Source organism: Balaenoptera musculus, chromosome 3, assembly GCF_009873245.2.
Source record: "Balaenoptera musculus isolate JJ_BM4_2016_0621 chromosome 3, mBalMus1.pri.v3, whole genome shotgun sequence".
NCBI classification, from domain to species: Eukaryota; Metazoa; Chordata; class Mammalia; order Artiodactyla; family Balaenopteridae; genus Balaenoptera; species Balaenoptera musculus.
The window spans coordinates 117,973,474-117,992,948 of NC_045787.1; the positions used below are offsets into that span (position 1 = coordinate 117,973,474).

The following is a 19,475-nucleotide window of genomic DNA, read 5'->3' on the forward strand; positions in this document are numbered from 1 at the left end:
TAGAGTGGGGAAGGACTTGCCCTGGTTATAGAGCCCCGACCAGAAGGACCCAGGTCTCTCTTATCCTGGATGCCAACCTCCAAGACTTGTCCTTATGCAGGAAACCTGTCCTCTGGGTGCCCTTCAGGTGCTGCCCCAACTTTCAGTCTCTTTCCTGAGAATACTGTATGGACCCCTCAACTAATTCTTCCCAGGAATGGTGCTTTTTCACCCTTCTGGTCCCAGTCTGATGGTCACCTGCTCAAAGAGTTCTCTGGATTAAAAGCTGCTGTTCAAGAATATGACCCTTTAATCATAGCACTTAGAGCGTGTGAAATAATCCTGTTCAGTCATTTGTTCCTTCGTTCATTCATTCATTCAAACCTTTAAGCCCCCTGGGGGCAGGGGCTGATTCTGTCTAGTTCCTGCTGAACAGAGCCTAGAATGGTGACCAGCGCTTAGTGAAAAATACTCATTAAATGACTGAACGAAAGAAATCCCAGGAGGGCAGTTGAGTATATTTTACTTTTCTAGTCCTAGCCATCTGATTCTCATTACTCCTACAGCTTGGGAAGCCTCTCTGTGCTTTGGCGTTTTATAAACCTCGTGTGTGTACGTCGACATTTTAACCATAAATCCAGAGTTTAGGGGTGGAAAAATTCGAGGCCAGGGGATTGGAAGAGGTGGATAAAAACTACCCGGAGGTCTGAAGCAGGGGCGGCGCTGCCCCAGGGTTGGGGGGGGGGTAAGAGAGGAACCGTCGGACGGGCGCCCCTCCGCCCCCTCTGTGTCGCCTCGGCGGGTGTCCCCGGGCTGCGACATCTATCAGAGGGGTGCGCAGCTGCAAACTTCTCCTCCGGTCCCGGGATAGCGTGGGAGGCGGGGGAACGCCGCCACCGCGGGGGAGGGCATGTGGCCCGGGGGCTGCTCGGGCAGCAGTCCCCGCATTCCGGCCGAGCGCGCGCTCCGGGAGGTGGCGCCTTGGGGAGGCTGTAATTTTTTTTTTTTTTTTGGGGCCGCAGGGGAGCGGTGGGTGGGAGGGAGGGGGGCCAGTGTGTGTCCCTTTAAGAGCCCGAGCGCTGCCCCCGCCTCACAGGCGCCCGGAGCCTCACAAAAGAACAGGATGTTGTTGATTTGTCACCAAACCACAGAGAGGAAATGATTGTAAATTTCCTTTAAACATCCCCACCGCGCTCCGGCCGCCCCCGCTTCCGCCTCCGCCGCCCCCGCCCGGCCGGGCGCAGCGGGGCCTCGGCGCTCCAGCAGGGCACCCGCGCCCCGGCCTCCCGGCCTCCCAGGCCAGGCCAGGCCAGGCCACAGGCCCGGGCCGGCTCCGGGGCGCCGGCGGGAGGAGCCCCCGCCCCCCCGCGCCCCCGGCTCGCGTTCCAGTTGCTTTCTTTTGATTATTTTTTTAGCAGCTGCCGCAGAGAAAGGGCCTCAGCTCGTGTGCAGCCGCGCGCGCCACCCTTCTCTCCTCGGCATTTTCCTTCTTGAACTGAGGAGACCCGCGCTGTCGCCCCGGGCCCTGCCCAGGAAGGGCCTGAGCGCTCCCCCCTCCCGTTGAGCCTCACGACTCTTTGCACAGGGAGTGATCATTAGTTCCCCAGGGTCGGGGGGCGGGGAGCGGGGAACTAAGGCCCAGGGAAGTTACGTGATAGCTGAAAGTCACCAGCTCCTGGAACCTCCCCTGGGGACTCTTGGGACACCCTACCTAGGTTTGGGACACCCCAACCTTATGTTTGTAACCCCGCAGCCACACAGCCACCGGAACATCCCAGAAGTCCCAAGCCATCAAAGGTAGCAGTTTCCAGTGGGAAGTCCAATGTAACAGTTACATCAGACTAGGTTATTTAATGAGACGCATCCCACCATTTACAGCCCCGGACACCCGTTTCAGGAGCTGCTTGGGCCTCAGTTACACCCGTGACTTTCTGCACCCTTACCTGTCCTGACCCCGTCCCCATTGCTTGGTAAGATTTCTAGAAGCCTCTGGTGGAGTTCAAGTTTGCTCCCAACCTGCGGCCCATGGTGGAGTGGTCGAGTCTGGTCTGTGGTCTAGGGAGGGGCTGCCTTTGCTTTACAGTGTTCTTCGGGAGCAATTAATGCTTGTGACTCCGGAACTGGCTGCACTGGGCTTCTTGGCTTGAATGTTCAAAGCACCAGTTAATGTCCCACGCGCGGTGGTTAGTGCGTTCTCTCATTCCATCCTTACAATAGTCTCATGAGGTTGGCATTGCTATTCTCTTTATACAGATGAGGAAATTGAGGTTCAGGGAGGTGAGGAACCTGACTGGCTCACACACAGTAAGGTGCAAGCGATGGGACTCATTTAGTCACCACTCTCTGGTTACTGGTGGTGTCCCTCTTTGGTACTTTAAATCTGATTATTTGGTTAGGGGGACCGGTAATAAAAGGACGCAGGGAATTTTCGTTGGGTGTTTTGTCACCCCACCCTCCAGGGAGCTCTGGGCCAGATCCCACTTTCTGGGAAAAAAGAACCTGAGCGGCTGATACCTCAGGCTAGAATCTTCCCCTTCTGGGGCTGTATGAGGTCCTGAGTGGTTTGGAGGAAGAGCGGCACTTGCGTGTGGAGTCTAAGTTCTTTCCACTCTACTTGAATGGGAAAATAGGGTCCTTGGAAAAGATTGACCTGGTGCTGAATTCCTGGATTCTAAGGTCAGCTGGTGAGGTGGATGGGGGTGGGGGAGGGGTTGTGTTTGCCTCTGGCTAGCATCAGCATCCTGTAGAACAGTCAGTGGCATCGCGTGCCTGCTGTGTGCCCTGCGCTGTGCCATGTGCTGTATCTGGGCTTTCTCATTTGATTCTAAGAAGGATCCTAAGAGATGAAAAGTTGGTTTCCAGGGAGGCTGTGCCCCTAGGAATGGTGGAGTGGGGGTTTCCATCCTTCCCCACAGGGTCCCCGTGTCTGTGTAAGAGGGAGCCATCCAGGCACCCCAGAAACAGGGCTGCAGTGCTTCCCTTCAGTCGGTGCGGAAAGCCAAGAGGGTCCTCGATGCTGGTGAATTTTGTGAGAGGAGTGCAGTGGCCTTTGGCTCCTTTGTGCTGCAGCTGTCTGCAGTTCCTCAGCACTGAGCACATTTGTTGATGGATTTCCAGAGCGGCTGCGGTATCTCCACCTGTCCTTTTTGCTTTTATAGATTGCCAGTCACTGAGGCATCCGGGTCCGGAGTACTTGGGAGGGAGAGCCATCTGCTTAATTGTTTCCAGTCCTCGGATGAGGAGCACTGGGTACCAGTATGCTGAGTTGTTGGTCTGAGCCAGCTGCCTTGAGGCAGGGCAAGACACCAGGAGTCAGGGTCCCCAGCCTCCACGGCCATGCAGTTCTAGGCAAGCAGGAACCAGAGGCAGGTCATCTAATGTCTCTTGGCTTCAGTTTCCTAGCCTGTGAAGAACTCTGGCCTGTGTGGTCTCTGATGGCCCTTCTAGTCATCGTCATCAGAAAAATAGCTTCTGTTTATTCATTCAGCTAATATTTATTAAATACCCACTCTGTGCCAGGCGCCTCTGTTGTAGGTGCTGGAGATGCAGCAGTCAACAAAACAAAAGCTCTGCCTTCTTGGAGTTTATCTTTTAGGTGAAGGAGACAAAAGATACATATATATTTATTTATATATGTAAATTTAAAATATATATATATGTTTGAGCCTTTACCCAGGGGTTAGGATCTCCGACCCCCGCTCAGTTGAAAATCCACGTACTACTATCTCTGCCTCAAAAACAAAGGATTCGATAAATGACTCATCCAAGGGCAGGAAGCTGAAAGAGTTTGGATAAAATCAAGACTCAAACGCTCAACATGTTCTTTGAATTCCATATATTGTGATCTCTGATAAAACACAAACTTTTCCCCACACTTAAAGATCTGTAAAATGAAAATACAGGTGCTATATTTACTAAAAATATTTGCATATAAATGGACCTACACAGTTCAAACTCATGTTGTTCAAACTGTGTGTGTGTGTGTGTGTGTGTGTTTGTATAATATGTCAGGTAGTGTTTTGTGCTACGGACTAAAATGAAGGGGGGATGCAGGGTGTGTGTATGAGAGAGGGGAGTAGTATTTTATTTTATTTAAGGTGATAAGGGAAGGCTTCCTGATAAGGTGACATTTGAGGTTTGAGATGGAGGGGAAAGACTGAGCCACACAGCTTTCTAGAAGTTTGCTTTAGCAGTTGGAATGGCAGCACTGAGGGCCATAGATGGGAACAGGTTGCATAGCACTTAGAGTGTGTTTGGTACGGTGCTAAGTGCTCTATGTTATACGTTTAATCCTGTTATCGATGTATTTTATTTGAAGAAGCTGAGTTTCAGAGAGGTTAAGTGATTTGCCCAAGGCCACGCAGCTAGTAGGTAGTGGAGGTGAAATTCAAATGCTCATCTTAACCATCATGTTGCTTCCCACCCAGGGACTCTCCTTATGGAGCTGGTGTTTAATTCATGACGTGTTTTTTGTTTTGTTTTGTTTTTGCCACGCTTCACGGCTTGTGGGATCTTAATTCCTGGACAGGGGACTGAACCTGCGCCATGGCAGTAAAAGCGCAGAGTCCTAACCACTGGACCGCCAGGGAATGCCCCATGACCTGGTTCTTATGATTTCTTGGGGAGTAAGTGTCAACAGTGGCCAAGGTGACTCCTGGCCCCTGAGTTGCATGGTTTTGGTGGGGGGGAGCTCAGGGCCTGAAGTTCCTTTTTATGAGTGGAAGAAGGTAATCTGTTTGATGCTGGAAAACCCCATGTTGTGTTTATGGCCGAGGGAAAAACACCTTCAGATTAGTGTAAACAAGAGAAATGGGAGAACGGGGTAGCCTGAATCCCTCTGCCCCCCTCCTTGGTTTTAATTTCCCCATGATGGGCCCGACACAGCATGTTGTATGATACAGCGATAATGAAAACACTTGGATTAGTGAACTGAGATTTATAGGACAAACAGGAGCCAGAGGAGAAGAGGGCAGTCCTCTCTCTTATTTGCAGGCAGATATCCAAATTGCCACTTGCTTGCTTTTTCTTCTGACACTATCACCTACTCTGCTTAATTAGATCCTTTTTCTCCCCCATATCATTTCCAACGCCTGCTCAGCCGGCTGCTCGGCAGAGTTTGTGAAGCTGCACGCGGAACGCTTTCCGAGAGCCCAGGGAAGATGAGTCAGAAACACAGCACGTGAAAGCCAGGGACGGGACCTGTGCCTCAGGCTGTGAGCCCGCCTGTCCACTGGCATCGTGGAGCAGGATGAGGAGGGCTGGACCCAGGGCCACAGAGAGGAAGCGCCACGCGTTTCCCAGCTCTCCTCAGTTTCCCCCGAGCACCCTCTTTGTTGTGGGGAGCAGAGACAGTGAATTCCCCAGACAGCAGACCACTGCCAGCGCACATTCCAAAACCACATCGAAAGAGTTCAGTCCTGCCCCAAAGTATTTATGGAATATTTTACTATGTTCAAAATATCGTTCTAGACTCCGAGAGGGATAAGAGGTAGCCGGGGACTGAGATAAACAAAACACTGCCAAAACCTACAGTAGAGTAGAAAGGACAGTCAAAAATAGCTCATGAGGATTTTTGGCCAAATTCATTTCTTTAATTTATTGAGTACCTACTATGTATCAGGCATTGTTCCAGGCACTGAGGGGACCCAGCAGTGGCAAGACATGCAAAAAAGTCCCTGCCCACGTGGATTTACAGTCTACCCGAATGGGGGAGGGACAGGGCAGTAAGTTAATTACAAAACAGCCTAAGAACTATGCAGAAAAACCAAGTGGGGCAGGTGGTGAGAGAGCCCTCGGGCTTAGAATTTTAAAAGGAAGTAAGTGAAGGCAGGGTAGTGTGGTGGAGACTGACAGATCTGATCTGGGACCTGGGCTTTGACGTCTACTAGCTGTGTGATCCACTGGTCTGAACCTTATTTCTCATCTGTAAAGTGGGGCTAGTCATAGACACTCCTAAAGGGATTAAGTGAGGAAAAAAATATATAAAATACATACTTAATTAGGGGTCCGTGACTGTTAGTTGTTCTTAGTATTGTATGTGCTTATAATAGGGTGATGGGGAACTGAAGTAGTGGCTAATTACGTTTGGAAATAAAGGGATTATTATCCGTGTCACCTTTCCTTTTTTTCTAGGCATCAGTTTGCCGTTAACACAAGGAGAAGGCAGGAGTACGGGTGAACTCTGGAAGCTAGAATTCAGCTTGGAGGGGATTTAGATAAGGGTTTGGTATGTGGGATGTAGTTGGAAGTTGGACGAGTGTCGGTATTTTGCATTCTCTTTTTAAATTGATTTTCCGCATGCTTTGTGTTCACCCCAATATTCCAATAACAAGCCTGGCAGGGAGGCCGGGGCTGTCCATTAGACAAATGGGAAAACAGGCACAGGATGTGAGTGCCCGGCCAAGGTCACCTCCAGTCTCCAGAGGAGATCTCCTGCCGGCCTCGAGATGAGTCATCCTGGAGTATTGCTCCGGGGTGAAATCACAAAGGAAGGAAGGCTTGGATTTATTGCAGGCAGTCCAGGAAGTTTCCTGTTCTTGAGAAATCTCAGAAACAGTAACCCTCCACCCGAGGGGCCTTATTCTTTGGAGGTCTGCCTCCTGCGTAGCCCCAAACCCCCAGAAGGTATGGGATCTGACTTGGGGTGAGGGAGATGGTCTTAGAAGCCTTTGGTATAAACAGAGGAGAAAGAAAGGAGATGAAAAGAGGGAGAGGGTGCAGTGATTGAGAGCTTGGGATCTGAGTTTGGTGGTTCTGCCACTTACCGGCTTGGGCAAGTCCTAGAACCTTCTCCAAGCTTCATTTCCTCATTTGTAAGATGGAATAGTAACGGTCCCTAACTCCCAGGTTGTTGGCAAAGTGACATGCAATGGTGAGTGCCAAGGGTTTAGCACAGCGCCTGGCAGGAGGAGGCCCTTAGTAATGTGAGCTGTTATTACTGGAGAGGAAAATGGGGCCGCGCTGGGTAAAGGAGTGAGGGTGAGAGGGCCGCCAGGTTACTGCATCCCCCCTGATGCTGAGCCATTTAGATGAGGTCTTGATGAAGCTATTTCCACCTGGGGCACTTAGAGTCAGTCACACAGTGGATGCGATCTTGGCCCTCAAGGAGTTTCTGCTGGGACCAGCAGAGCAGGAACAGACAAGCATCCTATGTCCTCTGGTCCTTGCTCAGCCTCACTGCCATCGTGATTCAGAGGGCACGGCGGGCCTGCCGGGGAGGGTTCCCCCTCAGTTACCTCTCTCCCCCTCACCTTAACCTTTGCTTCTCCGGCTCAGACCTATTATTTGTCCTGTGTCTGTTGGCTCCATAGAATGAAAATAATGAGCCTGTCACCACTGATAACTGTCTACAAACAAATCAAGTCCCACCCCAGTCATCTGCCTCTGGTTGAATACCCTCTGCCTGCTGCAAACCGTCCTGCTGGAGCCTGGTTCCCAAACCCAGGCAGCGGGAACCCACAGGCTAGATGCCCTTTCGAAGGTGGTGACACCCTACTGGGCAGCCTTGTGGTTTGCTGAGGGTGCGTGAGGGTTCTGCAACCAAGGTGGAAAGCTCTAAGAGTTTTTTTTATGAATCTGCCCTTCATCCTCCAGCCTTACTTCCTCGCCACTCCCTGTCCCCCTTGGATGTAGATTTCCTTAAGAAAGCTGATTCCAGCCTATTCCAGTTGAGCTGAAGAGTTGCATGGGCTTGGGGTGGGAAAGCTCCAGAGGCTCCAGGTTTTTCTGTTTTTCATAAAAATTGTCCCAAGAGCAGACCTCTTAGGAATAGTACCCCATAGCGTGAGTGAGAAGGGCAGGGTTTTTGGTCAGAAGAATCTTATTTAATTGTATTAGTCTAGTCCAAAAGAGTCTAGTCCTACTGATGTTTGTGTATTTTGTCAAGATACAACAATCTTAAGTGGGAAAAAAAAAAACCCAAAACACCGTGTGTCTTCTCTTTTTTTTTTTTAATTAATTAATTAATTTATTTATTTTTGGCTGCGTTGGGTCTTCATTTCTGTGCGAGGGCTTTCTCTAGTTGTGGCGAGCGGGGGCCACTCTTCATCGCGGTGCGCGGGCCTCTCACTGTTGCGGCCTCTCTTGTTGTGGAGCACAGGCTCCAGACGCACAGGCTCAGTAGTTGTGGCTCACGGGCCTAGTTGCTCCGTGGCATGTGGGATCTTCCCAGACCAGGGCTCGAACCCGTGTCCCCTGTATTGGCAGGCAGATTCTCAACCACTGCGCCACTAGGGAAGCCCCTCTTCTGCTCTTTAATGCACCCTGCCCTTTTGCCTGGGATCCTTTCTCATCTTTATCCTCCCACATATGCACATAATGTGAAGTCTCTCACCAGGAGCCTGGATTGTGCTAAACCTTTTACGTATATTCCACCAAATCTCGCAATAACTCTAGAAGGAAGGAATTATCATCCCTATTCCTTTGATGAAGGGACCGAGGCTCTGAGAGGTCATGTCGTCATGGTTGGCAAAACTGGGATTCAAACCCAGGTCTGATTCCATCCAAAGCCTGCAAACTTAGCGATAGGTATGATTTCTGTGACTGTGTTTTTCATTCAGCATTATAGTATAGACCTTTCCCCCGTGTGCCTCTATAGCCTTCCTAATTACTGTTTAAAATGGGAACGTAGGATTCCCTGAACCATCATTGTGTAACCATTTTCTCCTTTTGGGCATTTGTGGGCAACGTCATTGGCTAAGGGCTGCTGAGCAGTGGTGGTAGTAAAGGGACACAGCATGGGAAGGGGGAAAGTTTGGGCTGTTGGAAACAGGAGCACACTGCAGCTGAGAGGAACACATGGAATGCACACCCCCTCGCTCGTTTTTACGTTAAGAACTTGAGTTGGCAACTCTGCACTACCTGGTCATTATTTCAGACATGGGAATTGGTGTGGGGCTGGGTCACGGTGGCAGCAGTTCTCAGCTCTAGTGACGGAGGTAGGGAAGGACCCATCCTCTTGAGGTAGACAGGAGAGGAGTTTTTAAGCTCCATTTTACTGATAAGGAATCTGATCTCGGGGATGGTAGGCGACTTGCCAAAGCATAGGTCTGAAGTGGCGAGCTGAAGAATAGAGCATTGGCGTTCGGACTCCTGGTGCCCTTCTCCTCCATTGACCTAGTGTTTGTTTCTCCTCCTCTGGTCATCTCATCCAGGCCTCTTTTCTTCCTGATACATGGGGATGCTTCTCAGGTAAACCTTAGATGTACAAATGCAGATTAGATACAGATGTTACATGGGAATTCCCTGGCAGTCCAGTGGTTAGGACTCTATGCTGTCACTGCTAAGGGCTGGGGTTCAATCCCTGGCTGGGGAACTAAGATCCCACAAGCCACATGGCATGACCAAAAAAAAAAAAAAAAGATGTTACAGAAGGGCTAGCCCCATGTGGATAAGCTGTTTCTAAAGAAGGGCACAGTGGTTAGCAGAGAAATCAGAACTTGTTTCCTGTAAACTTCCAGGTAGAGGCGGGTTTTGTCTTGTGGCTCAGGATGGAGATGGTAGCTCAATTTCCTCCTTTAAATCTTTAAGATTTAAAGAAGCCTCTCAGCCTCTGCCCGGAGCAGTACTATAAACATCTTTTTCGAGTCCAAGCAGTGGCCACTGCACATTTTTCTTTCACAGTAGAAAGACTGGAGTTCTTTACAGGGACGTTTGCAAACAGCATCAAGTTTATAGAATGACAAGCCAGATTTAAATGGAAAAAAAAATGTTGTTTATGTCAGCTCTGCAGCTTATCAATATAAAATGAAGATTAAGATTCATTTATATGAATAGACCATTTTGGGGAGGGGTGTTAAAAATTGATATGCCTTTGCTAATGGAACCATTTCCACATTCACAATGGGGGAAAAAAATAAACCAAAACAAAAAAATAAGGTTCATAAAAGCTTCCCTGGAACAACCAGAAAAAGGAGTGAGTTCCTGAAAATACAAATTGGCGGTATTATCTTTGCATATTAGCAGAATTCTTTAACCTTTCAAATAGTGTATTGTGGACCTAGTCTGCTGTTTTGTGAATTTAGCATCTTTTAATTCAGAACTTCTCTAGACTGTGTTTCTCTGCACTCACTCTGAGCCAGCCTGTGCTAACCCATTTTGTACTCACCATGGCCTTGCATCCTTACAACTCACCTTTCAGACAGTCAGGGATCCTGTGTGCCTCTCTCCATGAACACATTTTAAGAATAGGGCTTCCCTGGTGGCACAGTGGTTGAGAGTCTGCCTGCCAATGCAGGGGACATGGGTTCGAGCCCTGGTCTGGGAGGATCCCACATGCCGCGGAGCAACTAGGCCCGTGAGCCACAACTACTGAGCCTGCGCATCTGGAGCCTGTGCTCCGCAATGAGAGAGGCAGCGATAGTGAGAGGCCCGCGCACCGCGATGAAGAGTGGGCCCCGCTTGCCGCAACTAGAGAAAGCCCTAGCACAGAAACGAAGATCCAACATAGCAATCAATCAATCAATTAATCAATCAATAAATCTTTAAAAATAAAATTAAAAAAAAAAAAGAAATCACACTCTAATTTAAACAAAAAAAAAAAAAGAATAGCTCCCTCTAGAGTTTTGCGATCTGGGACCCTGGAGGTGTAGTTATGAGTGATGACCGAACTCTGAAAGGTTTTCCAATGGGAAGTGAGTGGCAGAGCATGATTTGAATCCAGGTCTGAATAGCCCATAACACACACCGTTTGGCACTACCCAATTCTGCCTTGAAATGGGCAAATCTGTGCTGAGCTTCTTCTGTGGAGTAAGACACCCTGTTAGGAAGGCACCTCAAAGGAAATGCCGAGGTGAGTTAGACTGTTCCCTCTCTTCAAGGTACCTTCAATCTAGCGTGTGTTGGAGGGTCGTCCTTTATTGTAGAGAAACACTTATTACTTTGTAATCTTCGTTTTACGGATAAGGAAACGGTGAATCAAAGAGGGCAAGCGGCTTGCTCAAGGTCACATAGCTATGATGAGACGAGACTTTTATTAGGTAGGTGCCTGTTGCTGTTAAGTGCTCAGCGGTCTGAGACACTTACGTGGACCACCTCATTCCTAGGTGCAGGGCCCGTGAAGCCCTTACAGGTCACACGGAGGCCGAGGTGCCAAGTGCTTGAAGGGTCCATGCTCAGCGCTCCTGAATTGAGTGGAGAGTCTAAGACAGATTTATCCCCAAGGACGCCTCTAGGCTCCTGGGTCTATGGCTGTATGTGCAGCAGAACTCAGGGCTCACCCACCTCTCTCTCCCTGTGGGGAAGTGTCCCTGCTTTGGCAAGCCGACTCAGGAGACCTCCCGTCCCCAGAGCTTCCCTAGTAGGACAGAGGCCACTGAGGCCTGCTGAGCTGTGCAGTGTAGAAATATTTGCTTTGGGCTGTACACGCTGAGGAAAGCCTGGAGGGGCGGAGTGAGGAGGCGGGTCTGGGGGATGCCCTTTGCTGTCAGAGAGCTGCGAGCCCCGGGGCCTAGGTTTTCCAGGCCCCACCACCTAGGAGCTTCGAGAACTCTTGCAGCCCACCTGCTCCGCTCAGAAGTGGGCACCGGGATAACACGGACTCCCTTGCAGAGTTGGGTGGATAGGTGAGAAATGGCTGACTCTGTCGGACACAGGAGTTGATCCTTCACTCATGTTTCTTTCCCTCCTCTTTCCTTCTTGCCTCCCTTCCCTCTTAATCTCTAGCTGGTTAATAAGCCCTGTAGGGCTTTCTTGCTGCCTTCATATCTGCAGTGACAGCACTTTCCTGTCCTATACTCTAGGCTCCCCGGAAGCTGTCCTGCCGTACATGAAGCTTGTTGGAGCGGCACAGAAGAAGAATGAAAAAATGCTGGGGTCCCCACGTAACATACCAGGAGGGGGTCCAGTGAGTCCATATTTTAGAGGCACCCAGCCTGCGTGTTCATCCTAGCCTCTGCCACGTTGGCTGTGTGACCTGGGGTATGTTATTTAACCTCTCTGTGCCTCTGTTTCCAAATTTGCAGAATGGGAATGAGAACAGTACTTAGAGATGCAGGGAGTATTAAATGCAATGGTGCATTAGAGCCGCCTACACGGGTGAGTGCTAGGAACTGTTATGTAAAACAGACACCAAATCCAGCTGGAAGGGACTTTAGACAGCAGGGCCTACCTCTCTATTTTAAAAAATTAATTTATGTATATAATCAACAATAGCAAGAACTAACAGCAAAAGCTAACATTGAGCACTTACCACGGGCCAGGCACTGTGCCAAGTACTTCTCATTAACTTGTTTAAAAATGTGAAGGTACGGGGCTTCCCTAGTGGCACAGTGGTTAAGAATCCACCTGCCAATGCAGGGGACACGGGTTCGATCCCTGGTCCAGGAAGATCCCACATGCCGCGGAGCAACTAAGCCCATGCACCACAACTACTGAGCCTGCGCTCTAGAGCCCGCAAGCCACAACTACTGAGCCTCTGTGCTGCAACTACTGAAGCCCATGCGCCTAGAGCCCGTGCTCCGCAACAAGAGAAGCCACCGCAAGGAGAAGCCCACGCACCTCAACGAAGAGTAGCCGCCCCCCGCTCGCCGCAACTAGAGGAAGCCCGCGTGCAGCAACGAAGACCCAACGCAGCCAAAAAAAAAAAACAAAAAAAAAATGAGAAGGTACAGGTGGGGTGTGTCTCCTTCCCACCCCCAGTTGCCCTCCACAGAGGCAGTCAGTCTTACCAATACTCTGTGTATCTTTACTGATGTCCTCTGTGGATGTACAAAGATTAAATCTCTTTTACACCCCTTCAACTTTAAATAGAGGAAACTTGGGCTCAGGGAGGAAACACAGCAATTTGTCATAATAGTTCCTATTCTGTGTAGGGCCGCTGCTCCCTGTGCTGTGTGATTTTGAATCCTTCCTTCAACCCTGCAGAAAAAGCTGTATTATGTAGAATAAATGCTCCAAGCCTTAGTTTACCTCAGTGCATTGATTGAGGATTAAATTAGATAATCTGTGTAGAGGGATTTATCAGCGTTCCTGGCACATCAGAACTGCTCAGGAGATGGTGGCTGCAGGGGAGGATCAAGGTTTTTATAGGGCCTGAAGCTTGTACAATTTGAGAGCTGTCTTTAAGAGAAATAATACAAAATTATGAATCCAACATTAAGAATATTTATTTAGAGTGAGGAAAAGAGCTCCAACAGTTTACATATTTTAAAAGTCATCAATACCTCTGGCACTATAAAATCCATAGAATAAATAACAGAACATTTTGTTAATTAACTTAACTGCCTGACACGCCTCTATTATACTTTTCATTCCTACATTTTCTGGCTTCATAGTCATTGTGATCACTTCTTTGTTTGATAACAATTTTTCTAAATTTCTGAAGAGAGAATAAAAGATAATTCAGCCTTTCTCTGGCCTCGTTGATCAAACTTTGCTTTCTGTTATGGACAATTTATTTTATTTTTAAAATTTTTATGGAAGTATAGCTGACTTACAATGTTGTATTAGTTTCAGGTGAACAACAAAGTGATTCAGTTATACATATATCTATATATATCTATTATGTTTTAGATTCTTTTCCATTATTGGTTTTTATAAGATATTGAGTATAGTTCCCTGTGCTATACAGCAGGTCCTTGTTTATCTATTTTATATATAGTAGAGTGTATGTGTTAATCCCAAACTCCTAATTTATCCCTCCCTCCCCCCCTTCCCACTTTGGTAACCATAAGTTTGTTTTCTATGTCTGTGAGCTTATTTCTGTTTTGTAAATAAGTTCATTTGTATAATTTTTTTTAGATTCCACATATAATTGATACCATATGATATTTGTCTTTCTCTGCCTGACTTACTTCACTTATTATGATAATCTCAAAGGTCCATCCCTGTTGCTGCGAATGGCAATATTTCATTCTTTTTTTATGGCTGAGTAGTATTCCATTGTATATATGTAACACATCTTCTTTAGCCATTCCTCTGTTGATGGACACTTAAGTTGCTTCCATGTCTTAGCTATTGTGAATAGTGCTGCTGTGAACATAGGGGTTGTTGTTGGCAGTTTAGATGTGGAAAATGAGTAATTTCATACAGATACACTCACTGTTTGTAGTATTACTACCCGTTTGTGTCTCATAAACAGAGGAATTTTGGTGAATTCTATTTTGTACAGTTCTCATCAAAAATGAAAAAGGGGCTTCCCTGGTGGCGCAGTGGTTGAGAATCTGCCTGCCAATGCAGGGGACACGGGTTCGAGCCCTGGTCTGGGAAGATCCCACATGCCGCGGAGCAACTAGGCCCGTGAGCCACAACTACTGAGCCTGCGCGTCTGGAGCCCGTGTCCCGCAACGGGAGAGGCAGCGATAGTGAGAGGCCCGCGCACCGCGATGAAGAGTGGCTCCTGCTTGCCGCAACTAGAAAAAGCCCTCGCACAGAAACGAAGACGCAACACAGCCAAAAATAAATTAAAAAAAAAAAAAAAAAAAAAAGTACCGAACCGAGAAGGAAACAGCAGAGGGACAGCAGCCACTTAACGTCCCAGACCGTTTCCCGATTAAAAAAAAAAAAAGAAGCTCTGGTGTGTTATAATTGAACGCATGGAGGATGTTTCTGACAGAAGAGAACTTCTCTCAACTAGGGGAACGGAATCCTCTACTTAGGATTTTACAGGTCTAGGAACTGGAAGCATTTCTCATAGGCTGGCGTCTGATGCTATACATTTTAAACCTTCCTCCTTCTTCCCTACCACACACGTCCATGTTGGGCTCTGTAGAACACATTCATGTGGCGATTCCACCACTGATGTGGCATCAGGAAGTGGCTGGTAGGCCCTGGGTTCAGGCGGACTCCTGGGAGCTGGGCCTGCACTGGACGTTAGCAGTAATTCAGCACATGTGGAGGTGATGGCGCACCACATAAACATAGCCCACTAAACTCAAACTCAATGTCCCACCCCCTGCCCCGGCTTTGACTCCTGCGTGGGGAGTCCCTGAATGCCCAAGGCCGCTGGAACATCACCCAGCACGAGGGCAGGAGTGACAGAGGGAAACTGGAGTGAGGAGAGACAGTGCTCTTTCCCGTTATGGTTAAGACTTGACTTTGGCAAAGCTTAGAGAAACCCAAGATCACGTGAACATGTTTCTTTCCAGGCCCCCTTCCAGGACCTTGGAAGGGGCTGTTATAAGCACGGGGTCTGAAGCTTCAGGTCTTTGAGCCCCGCCAAGCACCTGGTTAGCTGTTATCGTGTTCTGGTTAAGAGCAGTGTCGTCTGAGAGAGAGCCGTGCAGCCCGCTTGGGAGCCGTGTGATCTTGGCTTACTGATTCCCTCCATGAACCTGCTTCCTCAGGAGTAAGCATGACACTCTTCCTAGTATTTACCTCTCCGGGAATGCGAACTCCATGAGGCCAGACACTGGTCTGTTTATTGCCATGTCCGCAGTGTCCAGGACACATAGTCCACACCCAAACATCTGTTTTGTGGATTTAATGAAATGCAGGATGTTTGGGTGTTGAGCCCCAGGCTCTCAGAGAAAAGGAATCCAAGGCACAGTGAGCTTAATTCCCTTTCCTGTACTACACGCTGCCTCTAGTCAGACCTAAGGCAGACCCTGGGTCTCTGGGCCTCCTTTCCTTCCCGCTGACCCTCCCACATGAGCTGAATAGGAAGGGGAAGCTTAACTCACTTCCGAGAGCCTGAGATAATCATCTGAGTTATTCCCTCTGTTATGGACCTGAGCCAGGGTCCCTGGGTCACATCCCTGGAATTTGCTCTGATCCATGGAATCCACTGTTCCAGAGACTCGCCTGCCCTCTCCCCTTCCCTGACCTGACCTGCCCTGAGTCCCGGGGGATGGTGGGAAGCAAGGAGAGAGTTGGGAGAACCAAGGTGAATGGTTTTGAGCCATGAAATAGCCTGAAAATCAAGTCTGGAAGATGAATGGCTCTGGGGCTTGCAGGGCTTAGCAGGGGCAACACTGGGAATTATTGACATTCCTGCCTGAGGACTCCGGGAGGCCCCTACTTCACAGCTCCCCTGGATTCTGAGAGGTCCTTGAGCACAGCTGGAAGTCACAATGTGCAGCAGAACCTTGGAGATGAGGCCGGAAGGGCCACCTCAGTGAGTAGTCACCTTGTCACTGACAGGAGCTATGATCTAAAGAGCCAGGTGACTGCAGGTGGGCACTTGGCCAGCAGTGCAGAGCAGGCAACAAAACTCCAGTCTGGGCCCTGCCGATGGAGCTCACCTGTTTGCCCTACTTCCCCTCTGCCTGGCGTAAGATTTTCCAGCCAAGCCCTGCACCAGCTTCCACCTCTGTTTTATGATAAGCTGTTCTGATGGGGAGGGCCTGTGCTAGGATGCTTCCCTTTTGACGTGGAGCTCAGGGAAAGGATGGGGGTACTCACCTCCCCACTCCCCCCCTACCCCGCCCAAACCCTGCCGCATGAATAAGACAACTGGGATGTTGCAGCCTCTGCTTCCAGCCTGATTTGATTCTGTCTCCAGCCCTTGGATAATATTTATATACAAATGCTGGCTCTGATCTCCACCCAGGAAAACACCAGCTGCTATGGAACTCTTATTGCACGTTATAGAGAGCAGAGCCTCACGTGGGCTCCCGTGAGCTTCTCTGGAGGATGTCAGGGAATGTTCTATTTGTGTTTTACAAACTTATCCCAGGGCTGTGTCCAGGCAACTGAAGGTCTGTCAGAGCCGAGAAAACATCTGATTCCTTTTAGAAAAGACGAAGGGGTTAGGTGTCCCCGGGACTTTGACAAATGCATTGCTAGTGGTTTTGATTGAGCTTTCGTTTAGGGAAGGTTGAGTGCAGAAGTGAGAACGCCAAAGACCCAGGCTGCCAGTGCTGAGAAGATGCCTGGAGACGGGCACAGATACACCATTCGTTGGTAGGGATGGAAAGTACTGCAGCCTTTTGGAGGGAAATTTGGCACCATCTTTCAAATAAAGTGAGAATGACCTTTGATGCAGCCATTCCATGCCTTGGAACCTACCCTAGAGTGTGCTTGCCCATGTACACAAAGACCTATGTTCACAAATGCTCACTGCAGCAAAAGTAGGAAATCACTGTGTTTCTCAGCGGGGAGCTGGCTCAATGAATTGCGGTTCATCCTAATAATGGAATACAGTTGTCCATTAAAGAAGAAGAACAGGGTAAATCACAACAATGGCCAACGCATAGAGGACTTACTCTATCCACTATTCTAAATGCTTTATGTATTTTACAATGTTAACTCATTTAATCTTCACAGCAATCCTTTGATTACTATTGTTAGAATATTTTTATAGATGAGAATAGAGGTGTTAATTAACTTGTCCAGGGTCACACAGCTATTAAGTTGGGGAGCTGGGCTCAAGCCTGCAGGCCCCAGGGTCTATAACTACCTCACAAACCCCTGCATGTCCAAATATGGAAAGATGCCTCTGACTTATTAGTAAGTGAAAAATTCAAGTAGCAGAGATATAGAGTGTGATTTTATTTATATAAAAAAATTGTGTGTGTGTGTGTATGTGCACATGTGAACACATCACATATACTTGTAAAGGTAAAGTAAAAGTAAAAGTTCTGGAAGAATACATATCCAATCGTCGGTTCCCTTCAGGGAGGGATGTAATAAGTAAAAAGAATTTATTTTTTAAACTTTTAACTGAATATAGTTTAAAAAAGTTTTTTTAAATTGAGGTATAGTTGATGTACAATATTATATAAGTTTCAGGTGTACTGCCTAGTGATTCACAATTTTTAAAGGTTATACTCCATTTATAGTTATTATAAAATATTGACTATATTCCCTGTGCTGTACAATATGTCCTTGTAGCTTATTTATTTTATACATAGTTAATTAGATACAGTTTTATATCTTCTTGAACAAGTGCCTTTGGAATTTTAGAAAAAGTAAGCTTGAGCCCACCGTCAAGGTAATCATAATAAAATAATAATCATTTAGTTTCTATTTCTCAATAGCCGCTTAGAAAGGAGAGGCTTCCTATAAACATGGGCTCAGAGTAACCCTTATGATTAACTCCAAAGTATAAGACGTACAACGAAGCCTAATAGACCTTGCCATAAATTAGATGAAGGTAGTCCAAGGAATTGTTCTTCTGATTGGCTGAAAGGCATTTGAGATAATTACTCTTTTTTTCATTACCCTCAGAAATCTCACCTCCTCCTGGAAGCCTGGGGCCAGACAGTGGAAGAATAATGGTGATTTCCTTGGCATACGACCCCTCTCCACTCCATCTTCACTCCCCCGCCCCCTGCATTTAATGAGTTCACTTAGTGCATTATTGTGTCTCAGGTAAACACTCCATGTACTTGGGCTTTGTTTAATCACTGTCCCTTCAGGGTCATCCTGTAAAAATGGACTCATGTTGCATTACATTTTTAGGTGCTTTACAGTTTGTAAATCTTGTCTTCATTCATGATGTCAGTGAACTGGGGCTGGTGCCTTGTCACTGTAAAGCCCTATGTACAGTATCTCTTTCAGAGTTAAACCAAGCAGGGGCCTAGGAGAGGGGCTGATGAGGAAAATGCAGGCTATCAAAAATTTAATCCCCATTTTACACCAAGGGGGAAAGGGGTGGGGTGGGAGGAATTGGGAGACTGGGGTTGACACATATACATTATTGATACTATGTATAAAATAGACAACTGATGGGAACATACTGTATAGCACAGGGAACTCTACCTAATGCACTGTGGTAACCTAAATGGGAGGGAAGTCCAAAAGGGAGGGGATATCTGTATGTGTAGGGCTGATTTGCTTTGTTGTGCAGTGGAGGCTAACACAACATTGTAAAGCAACCATACTCCAGTAAAAATTAATTAAAAAAAATTTTATCCCCATTTTAAAGTCCCCAGTATTTAAATGTTGATTTGTGAAATGTGACCCAACAGAAAGAATATAGAAAAATAGCTCTACTTACTGTGTCAGGTCATAAAGTACCCCATGTTTCCATGTGCTTTCTTATTTTAATTCTCAAAGCAAGTTTAGGGGATAATTATTTCCATAAGGAAGCTGAGGCCCAGGGAGTTTACATAAAGTCCTCAGAGTTATACATGTGGACAGTGAGAGATGGATTTCTCACCCAGGCCTGTCTGTCTGCAAAATCCGAGTTGCTGAGCCTCTCAACAGAGGAAATAATAGAGAAAAAAGTATCACTCAAATACCACCTCCCTAAATACTGTTAGCAATTTAGGTTTATTTCCTTTGTTTAGCTATCTAAACAAAACTAAATTAAAAAAACACCACCTTGGTAACCAGAAGTAGTCATATGAACTGTTTATATCCTGTTTTCGTTTTTCGCTATCTTTCTTATTGCTTCGTGACGTCATTTAAAAATGATTGCATACTTCTTCCAACTCAATAGTTAAAAAAACTAATAACCTGGGACTTCCCTGGCGGTGCAGTGGTTAAGACTCTACTTCCACTGCAGGCAGCACAGGTTCCACCACTGGTCAGGGAACTAAGATCCCACATGCTGCAGGGAGCAGCCAAAAAAAAACCCCCAAAACAAAAACTAATAACCTGATTAAGAGATGGTT

At 47.5% G+C, this 19,475-nt stretch overlaps 1 long non-coding RNA gene across 1 annotated transcript; it reads left to right on the forward strand.

The window, feature by feature from the left end:
- The first annotated feature begins 1,611 nt into the window (after window positions 1–1,611).
- Window positions 1,612–18,186, forward strand: LOC118892815. The gene is made up of 3 exons (XR_005019351.1): window positions 1,612–1,949; window positions 11,718–11,895; window positions 18,085–18,186. It is a non-coding gene; the product is annotated as an uncharacterized LOC118892815 (long non-coding RNA).
- The last annotated feature ends 1,289 nt before the right edge of the window (window positions 18,187–19,475 follow it).